Here is a 16,737-nt window from a genome sequence, read left to right as displayed (position 1 = left end):
CTCCACACACTTTTCCCACGAATTGTCCACTTCTACTCTCCCCATGTGTATCCTATAACTACAATAGGCAGCAGTCTTTAAGCTTTGGATTGTACACACAATTCACCACAAATATAGTGCGATCCACGTCTTGCACGTTGTTCAGTGTGCCAACTCAAAACGTTGGCATCTAAGTGAATCTCAATTGCATATCATGAACTGACATTTTAGTGGAATTTTTTTCTAAATTTTGTTCAACGATAGGGCGTGAGATTCGCCCTTTTGGCCCTTCGAGCCACACTGATCTACAAACTGCGACCACCCCGAGTTAATTCTAACCGAAACACAGGGCAATTTATAACGACCAATTAACCTAACCTCGAGAGAAACCCGGAGGACCGTGAAAAACACTTGCATCCACGGGGCGAACGGAGACGCGAAGATTGAAGTAGAACTCCAACATCCCGACCTGTAACCACACGACACAGTGGTATCGTTTTGGAGTTCCGAGCCAGAAATACTTGCTCCCCTTTATTAATAATATAGAAATATACAAAGAATGAAGATTTCAGCAAATACTTAAACACATTCCTAATCTCAGGGCAGGTTTCTGCATGAACACGTGTCTTCATTATCTCAGGGCCTGCAGCATGAGTCGTATTGCTATGATAAAATAATTATTCTTTTACAAGCATACAAATGTCTCTCTATATATAATGGAATGAAAGCCAGACATAACAATACTAATTTTTCCGCAAAACAAAGAGTAAAATGTCAACTTCTCATTGGGCTCCTTCTATGGATACCCCGTGTCTCTATTACTTATACATTCATGGAAATATGTTTGTATTTGGTCATAATCAGCATATCGAACATTACATCACAAGAACAGACCCTACCGCCAATTATATCCTCACATATCACATATCGGTGCCAAATATAAAGCTGTACAAACCTTTGACTTCCAGTGCTAGATATTTCCTTTTGATCATCTAGTCTGTCTATGTCTCTCATGCCGTTATATCGGGTGGCCTCTTAGCCTCCCATGCTCAAATGAAAGCAATTTGATAATCTCGGTCAATTAAAGACAGAATGATATTAATCAAGGTAATTTAACAGCGGAATCTATACTTCCTGTCGCTTTAAAACAATTGACTGCCTCAGTAAGTGCACGTTATAATGCATGGCTGCTTTATAGATATAGTCATTCCAAACAGCCAAAACTTACAAAATCAATGGGAGAAAAACTACAGAATCGGAAATTCTAAGACGAAATTGAAAGTCCGAAAGTTCCCAGCAATTGAGAAATGAACCTACTCGGCTATGCCCGCATCTCATGTTTCACTAAGGTGAGCTGAGAAGAAATATGTTTCTATAATAATCATAATAGGCATCCGTTAGTCACCTGAAACCTTAGATTTGCGCCTTGGAAGGTCTCCACGGCGCAGGCCTGGCCAAAGTTGTATGGAAGACCAGCACTTGCCTATACTGCAAGTCTCCCCTCTCCACGCCACCGATGTTGTCCAAGGGAAGGGCATTAGAACCCATACAGCTTGGCACCGGTGTCGTCGCAGAGCAATGTGTGGTTAACTGCCTTGCTCAAGGACATAACACGCTGCCTCAGCCAAGGCTCGAACTAGCAACCTTCAGATCACTAGACGAACGACTTAACCAGTTGGGCATGCGCCAACACAACATGTATTTCCATAATCCTAATAATAATGATTAACTGATATTAATGTATCTTTTGGCATACTATATTGGCCTGAAACTGATTTTTACAAAGCAAAATAAGAACTTACATGACACATTTCAGAAAACATTATGTACACTGGAATGCATTTAAGCTAACATTACCTGGGACAGAAGGGTTAAGAGGAAAAATATAAATTATAAATCTACACAAGAGTCCGTTCAAAATTCTCAGGCTATATTTTCACTAATGGAAACAGGATTCAGCTCTCCACGTGAGCATATGCAAATCTGATCGGAAGTATACACCACTAAAATTAAATGAGAACACAAACCGGAAAAAAAAAAGAAATTATCCCTATTGAAGATATTATTAACTCATGGGACACCATGACCCTGCATGGAAGAATCTCCATAGATGTTGACAAGGAAGCGGTGAATGTCTGGCTTAGACTTCGAAACCTGTTCTCCGAAACAGAAGTGTTTCTTGTGTCAATGCTGGACAAGGTGGCTTTAATATAGAGCACAGAATACAGAAATCTACAGCACATTACAAGCCCTTTGTCCTACAATGTTGTGCAACCATGTAATCTACATTAGAAACTGCATAAAATGCCCTTACCGCATCCCTTTCATTTTCCTGGGCTCCATGTACCTATCTAAGATTCTCCTAAAATACCATATCGTACCCAACTCTACCGTCATCTCTGATAGTGCAATCTATGCACACGCTACTCTATATGTGAGAAATTACCTCTGACATCCCACTTGTATCGAATTCCAAGGACCTTAAATCTATAACTCCTCGTGTTAGCCATTTTATCCCTGGGGGGATAAAGCTTCCGGTTATCCACACTATCAATTCCTCGCATCATAGTATACATCTCATTCAGGTCACCTTTTATCGTCGATCGCTCCGACTAGAAAAGGACAAGTTCACTTAAGCTATTCTCATAAAGCATGCTCTCCAATCTAATCCAGTCAACAACCTGGAGAATTTCCTCAGCCCTCTCTCTGTATTATCCGCATCATTTCTGTAGTAAGGTGACCAGAACTGAACGCAGTACTCCAAGTGGGTTCTAACAACGGTCTTATATAGCCGAAAATTTATTTCGGCTCTTGAATTAAATCCCACATTACGGTTGATGAAGGTCAACACACCTTACCGCTTATTCACAAAACTGTCAACGTGCACAGCAGCTTTGAACGTGCTGTGGATACGGACCCCATTACCTCGCAGAGCTTCCACACTGCCAAGACTCTTATCATTAATATTATATTCTGTCTCCAAAGTTGACCTACCTAAATTAACCACTTCACATTCATCGAGTTTGAACTCCACATAATGTGTTTATCCCAATCCTCAATATCATCTGAATGACCCTCGCTTGGGGAACATTATCAAATGCCTTACTGAAATCCATTTACGGTATATCGACTACTCTGCCTTTTCCAATGTGTTTTATTACATCTTCCAATAAATCAATCAAGTTCAGAAGGCATGACATGCCCTTGGCAAAGCAATGCTGATTATGCCTAATCATGTTATGCCTCTCCAAATGGTCATAAATCCTGCCTCTCAGGATCGTCTCCAACAACTTTCCCACCACTGAAGTAAGACTCACTGGTCCACTCCACAATTTCCTGGGTTATCTCTACAGCCTTTTATTAACAAGGCAATAACGTTTGCAACCTTCCAATCCTCTGGAACCACTCCCGTCCCTATTGATGATGCAAAGATCGTCGCCAGAGGCTCAGTAATATCCTCCCTTGCGTACTACAGCAGCCTGGGGTTTGAATCGTCCCGTCCCCGTGACCTATCTAACTTAATACCTTTCCAAAGCTACAGCAAAATAACTTTCCTAATGTTTATACACTTAGGCGTTTCAAGCTACTGGAAGTCATCCCCACGAATTCCAAATTCCTTAGTCAAGCAAAGTATTCAGTAAATACCTCCCCTACCACCTCCGGTTCCATGCACATGTTTCCATCTCAGTCCTGATTAATCCAATTCTCACAGGGCTCGTCCTCTTCCTCGTCAGATACCTGTAGAATGCTTTAGGGTTTCCTGAACCCTGCTCACCAAGGCATTTTCATGGCCCCTTATAGCTCTACTAATTTCATTCCTGGCATCCTTGTAATATTCCAGAGCTCTAACAGTATCTAGTTTCTTGTACATTTCGTAAGCTGTTCTTTTCTTTTTAACTAGATTTTCTACATCGTCGTTTTGTACATTTTGTACACCGTGGTTATTTTATCGTACCATGCTTTCGTGCTTCAATGGTGAACAATTGCCACATTCCTGCCGTGCATTTCCCTGAGAACGCCTAATCCCAATTTATGTTCTGAAGTTCCTGCCTAATAGTATCATATTGCCCTCTACACCAATAAAATGTTTTTTTTTTCCCCAAATTGTCTGCTCCTATCCGACTCCAGCGCCCTGTAAAGGAGATTGTGTTGTCATAACTACATCCAAAATACTCTCCAATCGAGAGATCTGCCGGATGACTAGTTATCCAAGCCTCTGCGGTGCCAACAACATCATGGCTCCACATATTGATCCACGCTCCAAGTTCATCTGCCTTTCCGATGATACTACTTGCATTAAAATAGACACATCTCAAAACATCTGGCTGAGTGCTTCTTAGCTCTGACATCTACCCAACCTTCCTCATCAACACCCTACATGTGCGCCAACCGTCCCGAACTCTGCCTCTTCACTTGTGTTCCCACCCACCCCTAAATCTCGTTTAAACCCTTCCCAACAGCATTAGTAATCCTCCCTCCCAGGATATTGGTTTCCTTCCGGTTCAGATGCAACCCACCCCACTTATATTAATCACCCGTTCCCCAGAAAAAGTTCCAATGATCCAAGCACTTGAAACTCTGCCCCCCCGGCACCATCTCCTCAGCCACTCATTTATCTGCGCTATCTTCCTGTCTGACTATCCCTAACTCGTGACATTGGGGATTGGAGGGCTTCCTTTTCAGCCTCTTTCCTTAACCCGTAAACATACTGCCCAGGACCTGTACCCCTCTGCTGCCTATAACATTGGTACCAATATGTCCCTGACCTTCCGTTGCACGCACTCCAGAATATTCTACAACTGCTCAGACATATCCTGGACCTTAGTACATGTGTGGGAACACACTATCTTGGCGTCTCTGTTGCTGCCGCGAAATCTCCTATCCATCCCCTAACTATCAATTCCCCTATCACTATTGTTCCGCCTGACTTCACCCTACACTTCTGAGGCTCAGAACCGACTACTGTGCTATTGGACTGGCTTCTGCTGCCTTTCCCCGATAGGTCATACCCCTGGCAGTATCCAAACGGGTATAACGGTTGCTGAGGGGAATAGTCACATGGTGACCCTGCACTGACTACCTTCTCCTTTTACCTCTCTCGGTGTTCACCCATCTGCTCCCCGAATTCGGCACTCTTGATATAACCACCTGCTCAAAAATTGTACCTATCAATAGTTCTGTCTTCCAATAATCCTAAATTAATCCAACTCCTGCTCTAGCTCCTTAATGGCACATTTCATGAGCTGGAGTTGGTTGCATTCCCGCAGGTTTAGTCATCTGGCAGACTATCAGGTTCCATGAATTCCCACATCCTACCAGAAGAGCATTCCACTGTCATATCTGGCATCCTGCCTGCACTGTGCAATCTGCACCCAAGACCAAATGTTATAAGCTGTATCTTTGGACGCAGCCTCTTCTCTTCGAAGCCTTTTCAGACAAATTCTGACACTCCTACTCTCACCGCAGGCCTATTCCCAACAACGGCCGCCTCGCTTGGTCCTTCTGTACTTTGATATAATTATGGGAGCTCTGCTCTCGTAGCTGATCGGACCTCTGGAGTGTCCGTACGCCCGCGAAGCTAGTCTTTTATATAAGCTTCGCCGAGCTGAGCTGGACCTCTGGAATATCAGAACGCCCAAGAAACTATCCTTTAACAAAACACAGTGGGTAAATCAAAATATCTAAAAATACATAATAAAAGAATAACACATTCAAGGCGATAAATGTATAGATTGCCAAGCGAAACAAGGAACAATCCAACATATTAAAGGATCCTCCAGCAGTTTATATCAATTTGTTTACGTACATGGTGTTATGGTCCGGTACGTGAAGTCCACATTCCGGTTCACGGTCCGGTCCATGGACTCCGGACTCCGGGTCTTCCAGTTGTCCCTTGTTTGACTAAATCAAAGGCACCTGATTCCCATCCTTGGGCTCTCAATATAAGTAGCCTTGTGTTTGAGTGTGGGCTGTTGGTTTGTCTTGTCAGTCCCCCTTGGAGCGACCTGCTGATTAAACCATTTGTGATCTCTAGGCCTGGTTGGAGGACCACTGCTTCATGGACCTTGTTGCGACTTGTTGGAGTAGTCTCTGCGGTATGGATTCGGCTCTTTCCCGGGCCAGCTGAGTGGCTGTCAGCCACTGCCAGCTAGGTAGGGATCTGGCAGTTTCTGTAGCCAGCTGAGGTTGCTCGCTGAACTGCGTCTGGGAGATACTCTGGAGCAGAGATGGAACTATCTGTTGTTCGTTGGTGTTTGTTGCTTCTTGTCCTCGCCTCCGTGGGGTAAGTCAGGCCGTCCTGTCGTTGTCCCGCGGGGCGTCATGGCTTGTCTTGTCTTCGCCTCCGTGGGGTAAGCCAGGCCGTCTTGCCGTTGCCCTGCGCGGGGTGGGGGGTGGGGGATGTCTAGTCTTTGCCTCTGTTGGGTAAGTCTGGCTGTCCTGCCGTTACCCAACAGGTGGACCTGTCCCAACTTGGTGTGGAGATGAACTTGAGTCCCGGCTTGTCGTAGGATAAGTCCCGGCTCTATGTCTAAGTTCTGTCCTGTCTGATGTTTGTGTTGTGTTAGAGATGAGCCCTGGCTTGTTGAAGGATAAGTCCCGGCTCTTTGTTGATGTTCAGTTCCTAGTCTGTCTCTCAGCTCCAGTCTCCGAGTTATCAGCCTCGAGGATCCCGCAGCCAAGCTCCAAGAACACAAGCCTCGAAGCTCCCAAGCCAAGCTCAAGAGCCAAGACCCCAAGCCTCGAGGATTCCAAGCTAAGCTCCAAAAAACCAAGCCTTGCGGATAACAAGCCGAGCTCAAGACCCAACATACCAGCCTGCAGCCAAGCTCAAGACCCAAGACCCCCAAGCCTCGAGGATCCCAAGCCAAGCTCAAGACCCAAGACCCCAAGCCTCGAGGATCCAAGCCAAGCTCAAGATCCAAGATCCCAAGCCTCGATGATCTCAAGTCAAGCACAAAACCCAAGACCCCAGCCTTAAGCCATGTCATGTCCTTGTCTGGTCTGGAGTCCGAGCCCGAGGCAAGACCCAGGATCTGGGTCCTTGTCCAGTCTCGGGCTTGGAGTCCGAGCCTTGTCTTGTCTCCTAGCTTAGGCCGCTAGACCCCAGCCACGTCCTGTCCTAAAGCTATGTCATGTCCTTGCCTGGCTCCGGAATCCGAACCCAAAGCAAGACCCAGGTTCTGGGTCCTTGCCCAGTCTCGGGCTCGGAGTCCAAGCCTTGTCTCCTAGTCTATGGTTCCTAGCTCAGGCCGCTAGACCCCAGCCATGTCATGTCCTTGCCTGGTTCCGGAATCCGAGCCCAAGGCAAGACCCAGGTTCTGGGTCCTTGCCCAGTCTCGGGCTCGGAGTCCAAGCCTTGTCTCCTAGTCTATGGTTCCTAGTCCTGGTCCCGCTTTCCCTAGCCTTAGTCTGCGTTCTTGTCCCTGCTCCTTGCCTGTATCCTGTCACGTCCTTACTTTAGACAAGTCCTGTTCCTTGTACTTCAGTGTCTGTGTCTTCCATTTGGGTTCTTTGCCAGCACTCCCGATTGTGACACATGGACAAAATTAACTGTCCAACATCACTCACCAAAATCTTACCTTAACTTGCATACTCATGAATCAAATCACACTTTTCTATAAATACAAGTCTGATCCAGTGTTGGAGTTAGAATGCCACAAGTTATATTATATTATGAGCGATTGCACATTGGGCCACCCATATTAACAGTCTGGAAATAATAACGCAGAACAAACAAGCAAGAACAACTTACTAAATAGAAATAACACTTCTAGACATGCCTAACCTACAGAAATCAATAACTGTAAAACACGTGGAATATGCTGACTTAAGAGCTGAAATTGAAAAACTTTAGACCATGGACAGGGTATACATTGTACCAATGGCGACATATACAACTGTTATCATCCTGAAGAGGCTATGCGATAGCTTTAGACAATTATGGCTACACAGAGATATCTATGCAAACATTCAGAAAGCCACAATTCTAAACACCACGAAAATACTCTGAAAGTATCTCGCAATTTAGAAATGGACCTGTTTCGCTATGTCCCCATCTCAGGGGTTACCAGCTTGAGCTGATAAAAAAAAAGTTTTCAAAATAATAATAATAATAATAGTAGATGTCAATAAAAATGGATGCCGACAAGAAAGCATTAAACAACTGGCTAAGAGTTGAAGAATTCTCTCCCTGAAATAGAATGGATCCTTATGGCAATACAGGACTAGGTTGAGAACACAACACATTTTCATAGAAATGCATAATGAAAGACCAATAAACTCAACGTGATAAAAGCAGAAAATGCCAAGAGGAGCAAAGAACAAACCTATTACATTACAAGCTCTTGCAGCATTTTCACTCATTGTGATTACGTAGACAGGCAAAATCAAATGGCAAGTATCATTCACCGAAATCTGACCTGAAAATAGAAACTCTTAAAGGACAACCAACCTTCTGATAAATACAAACATGATCAAGTTTTAGAATCAGAGACCTACAGATTATATTATGTACGATCCATTCTTGCAGATAACAATAATCGCCCGCATATAACATCACACAACAAACAAGCAAATATATAATGGATGTATCAATTTCAAACACAAACATTATACAGAAATCAATAAGTATAAATAATCAACAGAAAATGCTGAATTAATAGAGGGAATTATCAGGCTACGGAACATGAACAGATATACACGACCCATGACTATTATCTTCAACTGGTATCATCTCAAAGTCACCACACAACAGCCTTAAACAATCAGGCCCACACAGCAGTGTTATTGTAACTCCCCAGAAAGCCACAATACTAAGCACCACTAGAATAGTGAGTAAATCCCGAGCAATTGAGAAATCATTGTGTTTGGCTCTTCCCCTTTCTCAGGATTTACCATCTTAAACTATGACATTCTCACCTCTATTTCAAGAGCACAATGGATTCGGGATGATAACTTTTCATGAACTTGGTAGTGCAAGTCCTGAGGCTTCTGTACCTTCTTCCTGATGGCCGAACTGAAAACCGAACATCGCCTGAATGGTATGGTCCTTGATAACGGATGCTGTTTTCCTGTAACGGCGCTGCATATAGATGTGCTCAATGGTGGGGAAGATTTTATCTCTGATGTTCTGGGTGGTATCTATTACTTTTGTTTTTTTTTTCTATGCAAGTATCGGTGTTTCCATACCAGACCGAGATATGACTAGTGAATATACTGTCAACCACACATTTATATAAGGTTGTCGAAATTTTTATTGACATGCCAGAGTTTCACAAAGTTCTAAGAAAGTAGAGACACTGCTGTGCTTCCTTCATAATGGCATATTCGTGCTGGACCCGGGGCAGATCCTCTGAAAATATAGTAACGAGGAATCTAACATTGCACATTAGACTTGTTGACACCGAGTAAGCGGTTGCTGTTGTGTTGACCTCTCAGCGGGAGTTTCAATTTTCCTCCTATATGCTGATTTGTCTCCACCTTTGAGTGAGCTAGAGTAGACTCACTGGCAAATTATCTATGGCTTCTGGCCTATGCTTAGCCTCATAGTCAAGAATATAAAACTGATAGAACATGGGTCTAAGCCCATAGTCTTGTAGTGCACCTGTAGCAGAGGGAGATTGTGGAAGAATGGTTTTCAATTTGAACCGTCTGGGGACTGTAAGTGAGGAAACCGTGGATCCAATTGCACAAGGAGATATTGAATCCGAGAACTTGAAACCTACCAATTGGGGATCATTGTGTTCAATATTGAGCTGCAGTTAGTGAAGAAAATCCTGATGCATGTATCTTCGCTGTCCAGATGTTCCAGGATTGTATGAACAGCCAATGAAATGGCATCAGCCGCTGATCTATTCTGATAATAGGCAAATTAGCCTGGATCCATGTCTCTTCTCATGCAGGAGTTAATACTGTCTGTTTCATGACCAGCCTCCCAGAGCACTGGACGATAGTCACTGAGCTAGCTTAGCACGTTCTTCTTAGGCAACGATGTAATTACAGACGACATGAAGTGGGTGAGTACCTCAGTCTGCCAAAGGGATAAGTACCTCAGTCTGTCAAAGCAAGAAGATAAAGACTGTCAGAAGTCCAGTCAGTTGATCAGTCCAGCTCTTAGTAGTCGGCTAACTAACCTATTTGGGCCAAGTGCTTTCCTTAGGCATACCCTCCTCTCACATCAGCCTTAGTTCACAGGCTTATCAAGGGCTAATGGTGTTCGTAAAAGTGCCTCCATTTTTTGATCGTTAGCGTAAGCATAGAAGATATATTGAGTTCATCTGGGAGCAAGCCTTTTTGTCACCAATGTCAACGTGTTTTAACTTTGTAAGAGTTGTCAGCATTCTGCCACAACAGTATTTAACAGATATACAGGAAAATGTTAATTCCTTGTTCAACACCTGTCTCCATTTTTACTCATCCTAATCTTAAACATGTGCATGCAACATATACAACATATAGATGTTCATACATTTTTTGCTGAAATTCTTGTTATTGTTGAAACTGAGGAGCATATATTTGCTTACAGAAAGATATTGATCGCATCATAAGATTGGCATGACAATTGCAACCTAATTTCAGTCCTGATAAGAATAATTGATACATTTTGGGAGGTCCAAACAGCATAGTTTTCAGGCAACACATTAATTTCCAGGATACTTGGTAGTGTGGTGGAGCAGAGGGATCTCGGGGTACATATCCACACATCCCTGAAAGTTGCCTCACAGTTGGATAGGGTAGTTAAGAAAGCTTATGGGGTGTTAGCTTTCATAAGTCGATGGATAGAGTTTAAGAGTCGCGATGTAATGATGCAGCTCTGTAAAACTCTGGTTAGGCCACACTTTGAGTACTGTGTCCAGTTCTGGTCGCCCCACTATAGGAAGGATGTGGAAGCATTGGAAAGGGTACAGAGGAGATTTACCAGGATGCTGCCTGGTTTAGAAAGTATGCATTATGATCAGAGATTAAGGAAGCTCGGGCTTTACTCTTTGGAGAGAAGGAGGATGAGAGGAGACATGATAGAGGTGTACAAGATAATGAGAGGAATAGATAGAGTGGATAGCCAGCGCCTCTTCCCCAGGGCACCACTGCTCAATACAAGAGGACATGGCTTTAAGGTAAGGGGTGGGAAGTTCAAGCGGGATATTAGAGGAAGGTTTTTCACTCAGAGAGTGGTTGGTGCGTGTGAATGCACTGCCTGAGTCAGTGGTGGAGGCAGATACACTAGTGGAGTTTAAGAGACTACTAGACAGGTATATGGAGGAATCTAAGATGGCGGTTTATATTGGGGGCAGGGTTTGAGGGTCGGCACAACATTGTGGGCGGAAGGACCTGTACCGTGCTGTACTATTTTATGTTCTATGTTCTATGTTCTATACACTGGAAAATGTGGAGGAACAAAGAGATTATGTTATTGAAAATCCAAGGTCCTGAATTTTGGTAGCAGAGCTGTAAATTTGTTTACAGTCTGATACCAAACATTGGGAAGAAAATGATGGCTCTGGAGACGATAAAAGATGAGACTCACCATGATGTTGCATGGGTTATAATCTTTCTGTTGTAGGAGGTGTGTACAGGCGGCATTTCCTTTCCTTGATGTACAGCTGAGTCAGAGGGAACATGATAGAATTGTATTGACTTATGAGTGTCTTAGATCAGAACTTCTTTCCATGGCAACCAGAGTTTATGCAGATTCGGTTGCGTGTCTGCAACCAGTCAGTGGATGAATAAAAGTGATGAGTATGTGGTTTTTACTTGTATTGAGGAATAATTTAATAACCTAGAGGGCATGTAATTAATCAGCTGTCAGTGGGGCTTGGGAAGGCAGTGCCATCGCAAAACTTATATTATGATTGAATATAACTTCTTCAAGAAAAATAAACCTTTGTTTCAGATCATGATAGCAGCGCATTTTGACGCCTGGATACATGCCCCGCCTCTGCGCTCCAGTGGTCAGCATTGAAATAACAGTTGTATTTCCGAAGGCCTTTCCCAGCCACAGGATTTTAAGAGCAATTTCCCAAATGAACAAATTTAGAGAATGATTTTGTAGAAACTCTAAATCCATACAGAAATGAAAATTATAATAAGTGGTACTCCATAAACCCACCTGAGATGCCTCAATTTGTCATGCGGAATGTTTTGTGAGCTGTAGAGTGAGAGAAAATAATTTGCCATCAGTTGCTCATGAGTGTTATACTAAGAGAGATTCAGAATTCTTTTCGCAGACAGAAGAATTAATTATTTTTCGTGGAGCTGAAAATACTTGGATAATATGACTGGATTATAGTTTATAACTAACACGCCCAATTACCGGAAGACTTGAAACCAACACATTTCTGATTGCTATTGATTTACCGCTTCTATTCATTAATCACTGTTCCTGTTGCAGTCAGGATATTTGTCTTTACTTCTCCCATGAAATAGAAAAGTTAATTTTCCTTTTGCTTCCTGTACTCTTACGAGAACAACCTGTCTTGTCTCTGGGTCATTCATGTGTTGAATGTCCTAGGCATTCTTTCCAAGGGCCCTTCCATCATAACATGGAAATAAAATGGTACCCGTTATATTTAATATATTCACAACTGCTTTTTACATGTAATGTCAATATCTTGTACCAATTACCTATCCCTTGAATTTAACAGTCCACTAACTAAGCAGGAAAATGCTCTGACGGAATGCAGGAATTTATTTGGATCTAAAATCAGGAAAACAGAAGACTGAGGAGGAAGGTATTTCGCGCAGGTCCACTGCCGAACATACAAAGAGAGCAGCGGATCACAACAGCGTAACTGAACTGTGGCCATTGACCAATCTGGGCATCAGAAGATTGAGAGGAGGAGATTTCACAGAGTTCCAATGACCAAATAGAATAGGAGGATCACGGCAGCATAATAGAGATCTGACATGGGACCAATCGGCGGATGGGATTGATAAGCAAGAGAAAACAATAATGGATGACGGAGGCCATCGTCCAAGCAGTCTAAGACTTTAGACTCCATGTGTGCTTTGTCACTAAATTTTAAAAAGTAGTATTAATCTTGGAAGCTGTTGTTATGAACTTAAAAGATTATCTCAGACACGTCATATCCAAGTAGAGTTTGGTGGAAGACAGTAAAGTATGTGGCGTGGTAATTTACTGATTTGGGGTGAAGTTAACAACACTGAAGTATTATTGCAATTAGTCAGTCAATTTCCTCTGAAATTGTTGGTGCACCTTCTGCACGACCAAGGCATGCAGAGTTGTGGATTCATTTGTTAATGAAATAAGCACTTTGGCCCATAAAATCCGTGCAAGCCAACCAGCACAGGGGTTCACACCAATCCTGTATTTTACTTCCGTCATTCATTTTCAATCAATCATTTGGAACAAATTGAAGCGCGCGATTAACCAACAAACCCAGACATATTTGATATACAAAGTAGGTGAAGTGGCGTGTTTTAATTACATATGACCCATTCATCTTCAATAATTTGTTCGTTCAGATGTTGCCTTTGTTGCAATGAGCGAATGAGGCGAACCCAAGTGCAGGAGACAGGCACGAAGATTGAGTGTGGGCGTAAATGTTGAACAGCAAACAGGAGGGATCTTGATACGGAGCCTTTACACGGAGCCTTGACACGGAGCATTGACACAGAGAGAAGCAGTTTCATAGGGGAACCCTGAAACTGGAGCAAAACCTAGAACACAGGATCCTAAGCGGCCGGGAAACCTTAATTATCACACAGGGGAAAAAAAAAAAAAAAACAATGATCTGGCGACTAGTGGTTGTATCGCCGGGGTTCTTATGCTGCAGGTCTTGATGGAAACCAGGTGTGCATTCATCAAAGAGAATTTGAAGCAATTGGGAATTTAACGGTCGGAACCGTAGCACAGTCAAAGGAAATTAGGAGCAAGATAGGGAATTAACGATCGTGACCGTGGCAACACATTTATTGGTCATCTGGAGTAGCTCCATAGTGTGCTTAACTTTCGCAGAATCGGAAACTAACCACAACATTGTATGGGAGGAGTCCAGAGCGCCCAGTCAAAACTTACAAATTTACACTGAAAGCTTGCAAGCTACTGTACACACAGAGAGCACCAGAGGTTCGGATTTACAGAAATTTTAGAAAGAACGAATGTTTTAAAATTGTATATTTTCCTTCTTGTTGATTATATGATTTGCTCTTAAGATAATTTCAATACTTAAGTTTTAAATTTCACTTCAAACGTGAATTTGTTGTCATATATACAAATATATGTATACACAAGGCCAATGAGAAACTTACTTGCAGCAGTATCATATACACATAGAATCACATACAAAACATTATCAAGAAAATATATTGTACAGGAAGGAACAAAATAAGAAGAAAAATGCAAACTGTAGTGCAAAGTGGTCACAGGATTGCAAAACTGAGGTGGTTATTAACGTAAACACAAGGAATTCTGCAGATGCTGAAAATTCAAGCAATTCAATTCAATTCAGGTGGTTACTAGATTGGTTCAAGAACCGGATGTCCGAAGGGAAGTAACTGTATATTTAATACAGACGGTGGGACTTCAGGCCTCTGTGCTTCATGCCTGACGGTGGGGCTCTTTGATGATATATGTTGCTTTCGTGAATCAGCACCTAAAGAACATACAACCATTGGTGATTCGGTATATGTCATTGCTGCGTTCCAGCAGATTTGACTTGCTGTTCTAGACGTGAGGTTGAACCCTGCTAACATTCAAATGAAGTAGATACACACACAACATGCAAGAGGAACTCAGCAGGACAGGACACATCCTCCAGTTCAGTTTCTCATGCATTTTTTCTGTGTTGCTTGGATTTCCTGCATCTGAAGATCTTCTCTTGTTTCCAAAGAGAGCAGAGATGCTCCTGCACCTTCCTTGCAATTGCATCTATGTGCTGCACCCAAAACAGGTCATCCCATATGTTAACACAGAGAACTGTAAAGTTGTTGATCCCTTCTCCACAGATCCAAAAATGTAAACTTGCATATGTTGAACAATGTTCCACTTTCCAAAGTCAACAATTAGTATTGACAGCGAGTGAGAGAATACTGGTGTGTAACCACTTAACAAGGTGTCATATCTTGGTTGTTCTCCAGGAATTATATTTTCATCACTACAAATGGCTGAGTAATCTGATCGCAACCTGTTTCAGAAGGTCACCATAAAGAGAGCAATACAAATACTGCATTTGTTAACAGCTTTAGTGAATTAAAAGTTCTGTGAGTTTTTGATTATATTTTTCCACAATAAAACGAACACAAATCTAATCGAAAATACAAAGATCTTGTCAAAAGCTCGAATGGAAATGACAAAAGTGAAAGAGCATGGAGTGGCCGCCTAATGGTTGACAAATTGCAAAACCACTCTCTGTTGAGTTAGAGTCGCAAGTTAGCTTTGCAGTAACTGAGAAAATTAGCCAAGTAAACAAGAGATTAGCAATATTCTAATCTAAACGATCTAGATTAATGCGCTTGCTTTCATGGAATAGTCGTGGTAAGCTGAACCAAGTTTGTGGAGAATTGTACTTAGCCACATTATTAGAATGTCATTCTAGATGTGGTTCTCCAGAGAGTAACAAGCTAAAATTCTGTTAATGACTAAATTTTAAGGAGGGAAATGGCATTCAGATGTCTGGTGTGTTGCACACGCAACGTGAAGTAATTTAATGCAACATTTCTCCCAATTATGCCTTTACACAGAGACTAACTCACTAAAGTAGTTTGTATATGTCATGGTCCCTTCTGGCAATCCCTCACCTTGCTATTTACCTCAGGAATTGGGCCTCAATCCTTTTGTTTAATTTCGGAGCATTCCCAGGTTCCACTAACTACACACGCCTGCTTTCCATCAGAAAATGCAGGATTAAGACCCAGTGATCACAACAAGGAGTTGCCAGTTCGTTGGTCGACTCCGGTGAGTGAGTAACCTCGTTTCATGGTTCTTGGGACTGTCAGTTCTAAGTCTAGCATCGCTCCTGGATTCTCTCCAAACCCAAGACTTCGGGTAAAGACTCTCCTGGGAACGAATTGCACGCTCACTACCGCAATAACAGCTCCGGACTCTGCCCCCGCTCCCGTGTTCTGCACTCGGGTTCGTCCACCCGCCACTCTCGTGTAAAAGATCAAACTGTCCATAATGAACCCAGTGGACACGGATCCCGTCCAAAAGGCCCTGGCCAGCCAGGGCTACCTACTGGGCGCCCACGACCAACTATTTAGGGAGGTCACCGAATACCTTTGGATGCTATCCACGAATGTATGGAAGGTCTGTGAGCAGGTGGACCGAGTTTCCACTTCCCGTTCTCCGTCCCTTCCAAGAACCCCCACTACCCAAACCGCACCCTTTCAGGATGGCGTCGCCCCTGAGATGAGCAACACTGTCCACTCGAGAGCCATATGTACCCGCGCCCGAACCCTACGCTGGGGACCTAGGGATGTGCCGGGACTTCCTGTTACAATGCTCTCTGGTCTTTGAGCTACAGCCACGTACCTACACTTCAGATAGATCCAAGATTGCGAACATCATGGGGCTGTTACGAGGGTTGCATTGGCTTGGGCAACCGCGATATGGGATAATCGACCAGAGGTTTGTTCCTCCTTCTCCTCCTTTGTCGCTGAAATGAGGAAGAACTTGAAACAACCGATTCGTGGTAAGAACGCCGCTAAACGGTTGCTGACTCTTCGTCACGTTTCGCGAAGCTTAGCAAGGTATTGCATCGAGTTCGGAACCTTCGCAGCAGACTCAGGGTGGAATGACGA

The sequence above is a fragment of the Mobula birostris genome, chromosome 8 (genome assembly GCF_030028105.1).
Source record: "Mobula birostris isolate sMobBir1 chromosome 8, sMobBir1.hap1, whole genome shotgun sequence".
In the NCBI taxonomy this organism is placed as follows: Eukaryota; Metazoa; Chordata; class Chondrichthyes; order Myliobatiformes; family Myliobatidae; genus Mobula; species Mobula birostris.
Note: the sequence above shows the minus strand (reverse complement) of the source record.